The 8,865-nt window shown below is 44.2% G+C and overlaps 1 protein-coding gene across 1 annotated transcript in view; it reads right to left on the reverse strand.

The window, feature by feature from the left end:
* FAR1 (fatty acyl-CoA reductase 1) overlaps positions 1-3,977 on the reverse strand; it is a 65,328-nt gene extending 61,351 nt beyond the window's left edge. Inside the window, exon 1 of the mRNA XM_033207867.1 lies at positions 3,509-3,977. The gene's annotated coding sequence lies outside the window, so the exon portion shown is untranslated. The remainder of the gene's footprint in view (positions 1-3,508) is intronic.
* Between the last annotated feature and the right edge of the window lie 4,888 nt (positions 3,978-8,865).

Raw genomic sequence — 8,865 nt, forward strand, 5'->3', positions numbered from 1 at the left:
TTTTTAAAATTTGAAAAAATACTAAAAAGTACAAGCATTTTAAAGCATCCATGATCTTTCCAGTCAAAGATTAAAACATTACAAAAGGCCATACCATCATCTTTCCTATGAATCTGACCATAACTGTGAAAACATTTAAGTTTGTATAGAGTACCTGCCACTAAACACAATTAACTACCAGCCCAAACATTAATATCTTTATTCCAGCTTTCTTGTGACTAAATTCATATTACTTTTTTTCTTACTTAACTCAATGGTTTCTTCTCAATTGTTCTGAATCTCTCAGCTATGTATTTTGTTGCTAACCACCTCCTCTTTAAAACTCTATCCGAGGTTTCTCTAAATAGTGTATTCCTCAGTATCTATAGAAATCTCTCCAACTAATCTTTTTCTTTCTTCACTGGCTCTTCTTACATAAACTGACAATCTCTAGAAAATAGATAAGGTCTGACTTGAATTTTCTTGTCAACGTTGAATACCCAGCACTTAGTACAGTGCCTGGCATCAAGCAGATGCTCAATTAACGTTTACTGACTGATTCTGCCAATCCTGACCTGTCCCTTCCTAGCTGTGTGACCTTGGTCAAGTTATATCTCTCTGAGTCTTATCTCCCTCATCTATAAAATACAGATAATCAGAAGATGATATAATATTTGGAAGGTTCAAAACAGTGTCGGCCACAAAGTAGCACCCAATAAATTTTGCTATTATCAATACACTCTAGCACAGCACTCAAAAATGTTTTCGATTATGATATATGTTTGACCGTTAAACCTATCTCTCAATAACCTTACTTTCACTTCATTCTCCTATAACTATCAAATAATATTTTTATGCTCTTTCCTGTATTACCTATCTCCAATCCACTAACTGTTAATTTTCTCTCCTAACCAACATAAAAAAATTATTTATCAGGTAAGCTGCAACATAGACTTAATTGATTTCCAAACCCCTAAATCTTCATTCAAATCTTCAATTACCATTTTTAATTTGTCACTCTTGTCCATAGTTGCTTATACCAAGTACAAACTACCCGAATGTCATCCTCATGTCTTCTAATAACCCACATCCCAACTACTAGTCCACAACTTCTAGTGATGGCTCAAAACTCACCTCTTTCAGGAAACCTTCCCTGATTCACTCCACACCACTCAGATTACTATTCTACTCCAAGTCGCCTCAGCACTTAGGTATTGTTACACTAAGGGCAAATGTGATCACAGGAAATAGCATCACTAAGAAATCACTTTCACAAAATTGTTTCTAGATCATAAATAATGGTCCATTAGTTAAAATGCTTTGCTGATCTGGTTAACAAGGAAACATGTTACACAGCAAATGCTCTCTTTGGCTTCTGTCCTTGACTCTATAACTCTTGACAAACCTTTTGTCCCATCCTCAAACAGAAACTCTATCTCCCATTTAAATACACTGGAAATATGGTAGTGGGTCACCTTCTTTTCTACTACCTCTTCTCTGACCTCAGTCTCTGCCTCCAGCCTCTATCCACACCCCATAAAAAAAAATTCCAAAAGCTTCATATAGAATAGCAGTGATGCATACATACTATGTCTTTCCTGAGTGAAAAAAACAAAAAAACAAAAACTGAATTTACTTAACTACAAAATTCTTCACAAGGGTGATAAATTTCCCAACAAGCCTAATGGACAATCAAACTCCAGAAAATTTATATGGAATTTTTATGGATAAATTTATGGAGTAATTTTGGCCGACGCAGTGGCTCACGCCTGTAATCCCAGCACTTTGGGAGGCCAAGGCGGATAGATCACTTGAAGTCATCAGGAGTTCGAGACCAGCCTGGCCAATATGGTGAAACCCTGTCTCTACCAAAAATACAAAAATTAGCCGGTGCGGTGGCATGTGCCTGCAGTCCCAACTACTCGAGAAGCTGAGGCAGGAGCTGATAACTTGAACCCAGGAGGCCGAGGTTGCAGTGAGCCAAGATCGCGTCACTGCACTCCAGCCTGGGCAACAAAGCGAGACTCTGTCTCACACACACACAAAAAATTATAAAATTAATTAAAAAATTTATAATTTTATGGAAAATGTATGGAACAACAGGGCCTGAGCAGGGTGGCTCACCCCCGTAATCCCAAGACTTTGAGAGGCCACGCTGGGAAGATCTCTTGGGCCCAGAAGTTTGAGGCTGGAAAGAGCTACGATCTCGCTAATGCACTCCAGCCTGGGCGACAGCAAACCCTGTCTCTGTTTACTTTTTTAATTAATTTGAAAAAAGACATCAGGATTGTACTTATATGTTAATTCTCACTTGTGTTACTGTGAGAGATCTTGCATCATTTTTACGTTATATTACACATGCCCAACATGACAGTTGAGAAACTCCCCTGGAGGGCAGTTTTTCTGAGAGTATCTTCTGATGTTGTCTTTAAACCAGTACTTTTTTTTAAATATAAAGAATTAAGGGATTCCTGAGTGCCATCCAGTCAAAAGCAAACAATATGTATGCCATTACTTCGGAGGGAGTGAGTTTTTGTGCTGCTGAAGCAAAACAATGAGCTGGACTGTCACAGGGATGGCAGGAGGGGTGCAGTGCAGGAGGAAGATCAGCCCCAGTAGTGAGAATTAAAAACTTTTCAGTGTTTGGCCCTCGACTAGCAGTAAATCAACCTTCAAACCTGACCAAGACACTACCTGAGACCTCTACTCTCCCACACTGCAGAATCAGACAACTGTTCTTGCTCAACTACTCATAGAAGATTCACAACCTTCACCTACCACACATAAATCTACCGCGTTTGCTGCTAGTATACTTTGTGCTAACAGACCAACTAATGCCTTCTAGTCCAACAGCCTCCCGTCCACACATCACATAAAACCTTCTCTCGGCCACCTTCCGGTTTCAGTAGGTGCCTCTTACTCCAGATCCACGTGTCCCCAGTTCTCCAGAAACCTTCACCTTCAAACCCCAAGCCCGTCCTCCCTTCACTCCCAGCTGATCTCCCCCCAAGCCCTATCAATGCTTACTTCTAAGAGGCCAACTAGACTCCCCGGCCCCGCGCCTTCTCCCTGGGCAACCTTTCCTGAGCATCACCTTATTTCCCACCACTTTCCTCCTCCCCAGACCCGAAATCCTGCAATCACAGGCCTCCCTTTGCCGCCACCCTCCAGCGAGCACGCGAGCCCGCTCCTCGGTTAACTACCCCGCCCCACCTTCGCCACCTCTACGCGGCCTCCCACCCCAGGCGGCCCCCCGGGCTCCGCGGATACAAACCAGGCCCCACCGTACGTCCCCCTCGCGGTCCCGGCCCCGTGAAGGGCGGTGGCGGGGCCAAACGGCGCAGAGACCACCCGCGCAGAGGCGGGCGCCCTCACTTCTGGGCGTACCCGGGCGGGGGCGGGGGCGGGACGGCTGGTCGTCGCCCCCGCCTCGGCCCGGCCTGCAGCCCCGGCTCCCGCAGCCGCTGCCCGAGCCAGGCGAGGAGGAGCCCGCAGCCCGGCCGCTCCCGTTGGCGCACCCGCCTCTCACCTAGACGCAGAGGCTCAGACCTCGCTCTCCCACTGGCTGTCCAGCAATAGCTGCGCCGCCGCCGCCGTCGCGCTCTCTTCACTCGCTTTTCCACCGCCCCCGACCGGCTGCTGAAGAGCGGACGGGCAGTGGCACGTCCATTGGCTGAGGCCCGCACTCGCGTCAGCCGGCCCCGACCTCACCTCGCGATGTGACTGGCTGGCGCGGCGCCTCTTTTCCACATCCGTTCCTGATTGGCTCTCGCGCACACCCTTACCAGGAGGACCACTCATCCTCCTCCCTGCTTTAGCTTCCCACCCCCAACCCGGTTTCCCTCCGGGCGGGAGCGGGGCAGGAGCGGACGCCAGCGGAACGCAAACGGCCAATGGGGGCGCGGAGAGAGGGCCAGGAGGTGGGCCCTACGGCCGGCCGGCTCGCGGGGAAATGCTCAGCCAATGGGGCCCGCGCCCCACATTCCGAGTCCTGGAGCGCCCCCGCCGGCTGCTGGCGTCCAGTCGGGTCGCGCCCAGGGCCACGCCCGGCTGTCCGTCGCGCGGGGGGGGCGCCAACCCCCCCCAAGGTTGGGAGCACGCGGCGAGGCCCGCGCGGGAGACAGCGGGGCTGCCATTGTGGCGTGTTTAGCGCTATTATGGTGGGGCCTGGGGGCCCTGCGGCCAATGCTGGGCGTGAGGGATCCGTTCGGAGAACTACCAGCTTGGCAGTTGTGGCCCGGGTCGATGAGAGCGGAGAGCTCTGTGGACCCCTGGAGCCTCCATGGGTCTCGCCCAGCCCCAAGGGACTGTGGGCCCATTCATTCCATCTTCCACTTCCTCCAAAATAATTCCCTACAAAACTTACCGGTAGTGACAGGAGTTAGAATAATGTTTACTTCTGAGGGGTGGGGGCACGAGGGAACCTATAGAAAGCTGGAAACATTGTGTGTTGATCCTGGTCGTCGTTCCGGGCTGTGTACACGGAAAAATTCATCGAGCCGGACACTTAATAGTATTACCGGACTCATACAGTTCATTTTAAAAAATAATAAAAGGATCATAAGAATTCTGTAATAATATTAACACAACCTTTGGGCTCCGTGGGACTCCATTGTATAAACAGTCGGCATTAGGATTTAGCTGTCATTCAAAACAGGCAAGCCATAGGAAGAAAAAAAAGGATTTGTGAGAAGCAAAAATGAGTGAACACTCTTGGCAAGGTGAATAGCATGCACAGGTTGGTATTTAGGGATGGGCCGGGATGGCTCAGAGTGATTTTTTGATGGGGATTTACAGCTTGTTTCAGTGCCTGGCCCTGTTAGTAGCTAAAAGCAGTCATAGTGCTGCATCCAGTTGGAAACTACAAAAGCTCACTGGGCTGCCTACTTTGTGGCAGATGTTAAGTTCTGGCTCAGGAAACTAATTTGAATGCCATAGCTTCTGCCTCGATGAGCTCACAGTCTTGCACCAAGTACTGTCATTTCTGGAGGAGGGCACAGAACACAAAGCTAACACACTTGCTTACCCTCAGGGATGTCACATTCCCCTACTTTAGGCAAGACAATGTATGCCTGGAACCCATCCAGTCCAATAGCCAAATTCATAAATAGCCAGGATCAAGTGAAACACTTCTTAGAAGTGGGTCAAAATAGTCTCCCAAAACAAACGTAAGAACTTTGGACAAAATTCTAACCTGTAAAAGAACACAAGCAACAAAACAAAGATTACAGTATTAATATTTATTAATTTAGTCATTAAAAGTTGTTTAAAGCAGGTAAATGCCTTTATTTAAAGTGCTTGTCAGTACACTAAGCATATAAACTTGAATAGGACAGTATGCCACAGAACATAGGGTTTAATGGAGAGACAGACGTAAACAACGCCAGTGTAATACAGGATGAGGGCATACCTAGAAAGAAGATGTAACTCAGCATGGGGGATTCGGGAGCATCTTAGAACATGTGTAGCTAAGTTGACCACTGATAAGGTTTATCACTGATAGGGTAATATCACTATAGGAAATAGGCACTATTTCCAGAAAATACTTCATAAATTTTTCGTTGTTTGTGCATACGTCTTAATTTTAACAATTGATATAAGTACAAAAGCAAAGTAATACTTAGTTCGGAGGAAAACATGATGTAAAAAGTAATCACTTAATAAGTGATTCTCAAAAATAGCTGTACACTTGAGAGCATAAAGGGATCTCATTTGATTCAAGTCAATGTGTATGAAATGTGTACCTCCAGCAGACCCACACAAGTGGACAGAGTGCTTTCTGGAGGAAGATTTTACAAAACAATAGATCATTCTCCAAGATGGTACAATTTCATGGGTAGGGCATGTTGTATGACTCGCATCTTCCATAATATACTATCATTCTTAAATGAATTCAGAGAATTAATAAATCAACAAAAAGTGAGTAATAAAAAGCAGTGAAAGATTTTGCACCAGAGTTTAAACTAGAAAAATGTAATGACATCAATCATTCATTCATCTGCCTTTCCCATCTTTATTCAGCAAGATCCGTGCAAATTGGGCTGCCAAATATTGAATGGTATCAACTGTATTATAATTTTATTCAAACATGAAACAACTCTTCATGCTTTTGATTCATGCTATAAAAACAACATCTTGTAAATGAAAGTAAATTACACCAAGCCAAAAATGTACTATTATAGTTTCTAGCCTAAAGGGAGATACTATATATCATTGAGAAAATATATAGGAATGAAGACCAAAACCAATATGCTACCCTTAACGTGGTTAGCATATTGGCCATAACGTGGCTATTGTGACTCTCAGAATTTCATAACTTTTTTAGAAACGAAAAACAAGTCCAAGCATTTTTATGCAAATACTGCTCTGAGGAAACACTTTTCTTCTGGCATGTATCATTTTCTAACACATTTTTTTTTTTGTGGGAATGTCTTGTTCAGTACAGTTCTGAGGAAGTCTTCACTTTTTCCTCACAGCAACCCTATGCAAGTATTCATCTATTCATCTAAATTCTATAGAAGACAAGCTCGAGGCTCAGTGAGACAAGTAACTTGTCTAAAGACACATAGCTGTTAGGTGGCAGAAGTGGGATCAAAATCTAGATCGATTTGATGGCAAGCCCCATTATCTTTCTACTCATGCTACATTTGCCTCTTCCAAAACCAGACCAAGTCATTATGTCTTGTCATTATACATCTTTGTATTCCTCACAATGGGTAGTACACAATCTTTTTTTTTGAGACGGAGTCTCGCTCTGTCACCAGGCTGGAGTGCAGTGGTGCGATCTCGGCTCACTGCAAGCTCCGCCTCGGGTTCATGCCATTCTCCTGCCTCAGCCTGCCAAGTAGCTGGGACTACAGGCGCTCACCACCAGTCTCTTGACCTTGTGATCTGCCCGCCTTGGCCTCCCAAAGTGCTGGGATTACAGATGTGAGCCACCGTGCCCAGCCTTCAGCCGTTTTTTTTTTTTTTTTTGAGACAGAGTCTTGTTCTTGTTCTGTCTCTCAGGCTGGAGTACAGTGATGCAATCTCAGCTCACTGTAACCTCTACCTTCCTGGGTTCAAGCAATTCTCCTGCTTCAGCCTCCCAAGTAGCTGGAATTAGAGGCACCCGCCACCACGCCCAGCTAATTTTTGTATTTTTGGTAGAGACAGGGTTTTGCCTTGTTGGCCAAGCTGGTCTCGAACTTCTGACCTCGTGATTCACCCGCCTTGGCCTCCCAAAGTGCTGGGATTACAGGTGTGAGCTACCACGCCTGGCCCAGAATCTTATATACACACCCCTCACGGAATTCACCAAATTAATCCTTCTTTTCACCATGCTTTACAGATTGCATGACAATAGAAAATATAAACTATTTAAAAGTAACTATAGTACATTAAAAATATTTGTTTTGATAAAACTAGTGAGAATACAACTTTCTTTGTAGTTGCTGTAGAAAACCCATCATAGCTGTCTAGAATGCACCAGAGATGTTCACTCTCAGCATAGAAAGAGTTACAGGCAACTTTTCCCAAGTGAACTAAATTTTAATGAGAGCAGTATTCTCTGTAGTTCATTTTATGATATCTGCCTTGCCCTGTACCCAAAGATGACTTCCAGAATAGGTCCACTTTAAAAATATTTTTAAAGCCTGTTAGTAAAAACAAAAACAAAAAATCCTATTAAGGTCTATTAAGGTTTTAACATTTCCACCAGTACATCGATTGCCTGTCTAGGCAAGTACACACAGGTTCCTGTGGCTTTAATTCCTCAGTATCTGTTCTGGGTGTTTCAGAGATGTGTGAAATAAGTTTGTTTTTCATCTAAAAGGGAGTGCTCTGACCCTCAGATATTCTACAAGTTTAATCTAAGTGAAACAAAAATGGAGCTGCTATGTCCCTCGATCTTCTAAATTATTCTTTGTGTCTTGACTATTGACTTTCTGGTTCTCAACTGTCTCCTCTAGATGTTTATTGTTAAAAGTGCCCTGGTATTACTGAGCTCCCAGGTCTTGGAAAGAAGAGGCACAGTATTTGTAACACATTTTAGATACCATCTGTTGTCAATTTCCCAAGCATCATTGTGAAAAGAAAGTATCTTGTTGGCCAATTTATTTCCACATCTCATTAGATGGTCATTGTTCTGTCTGTCTTTTGTGGGTAGCATTGCCATGGTTTGGAGCTCATTTGGGAGCAATAGTAACTGTACAGAACTCTGGAAATTATTCTTCTTTTTCCTGTCTTCTTTTCTTTTTCTTTCTTTTTAGGTATTTACTCCCTTTGCACATGAGTCAGAACAGAGCTGCCACAGATGCCCAGAAATGAGAATGACTAATTTGACACCTTTTATCTAAGGTCATAGCATGTCCAAAGTGTAAGCCCCAGACTCTGACTTGCCCTGTTCTTTGCGTGGTGCTTCTTGAGAATAGCACCTAAAGTCTCTAAAGTCTCTATCAGCACACCCTTGGGCTTCTAAGGTAAGGCCTCCTCTTGGATATATTTGCAAAGAAAGGCCCTAGACTGGGAGAACTTCACACAGCCAACCACACCTATGTGTAAAAAAACTTGTCAGTGTCTACAAAGGTATGACTCTAAGGAAATAAAACATTTGACTCATTTGCTAATCTCCAGTTATCCAAAGTAGAGAACAGGGCACAGATTACAGTTTCTCCATAAACAAAGCCATTCAATCATTCTGTTATGGTATTTCTTAGAGCAGCCAGTTATATATATATATATATAATTAAAATTATTTTCATCTGGTTTTTTACTTTTTTTTTTTTTTTTTTGACAGAGTCTCGCTCTGTCACCCAGGCTGGAGTACAGTGGCCGGATCTTAGCTCACTGCAAGCTCCACCTCCCGGATTTACGCCATTCTCCTGCCTCCGCCTCCAGAGTAGCTGG

The sequence above is a fragment of the Trachypithecus francoisi genome, unplaced genomic scaffold (assembly GCF_009764315.1).
Source record: "Trachypithecus francoisi isolate TF-2019V2 unplaced genomic scaffold, Tfra_2.0 Lachesis_group8, whole genome shotgun sequence".
NCBI lineage: Eukaryota > Metazoa > Chordata > Mammalia > Primates > Cercopithecidae > Trachypithecus > Trachypithecus francoisi.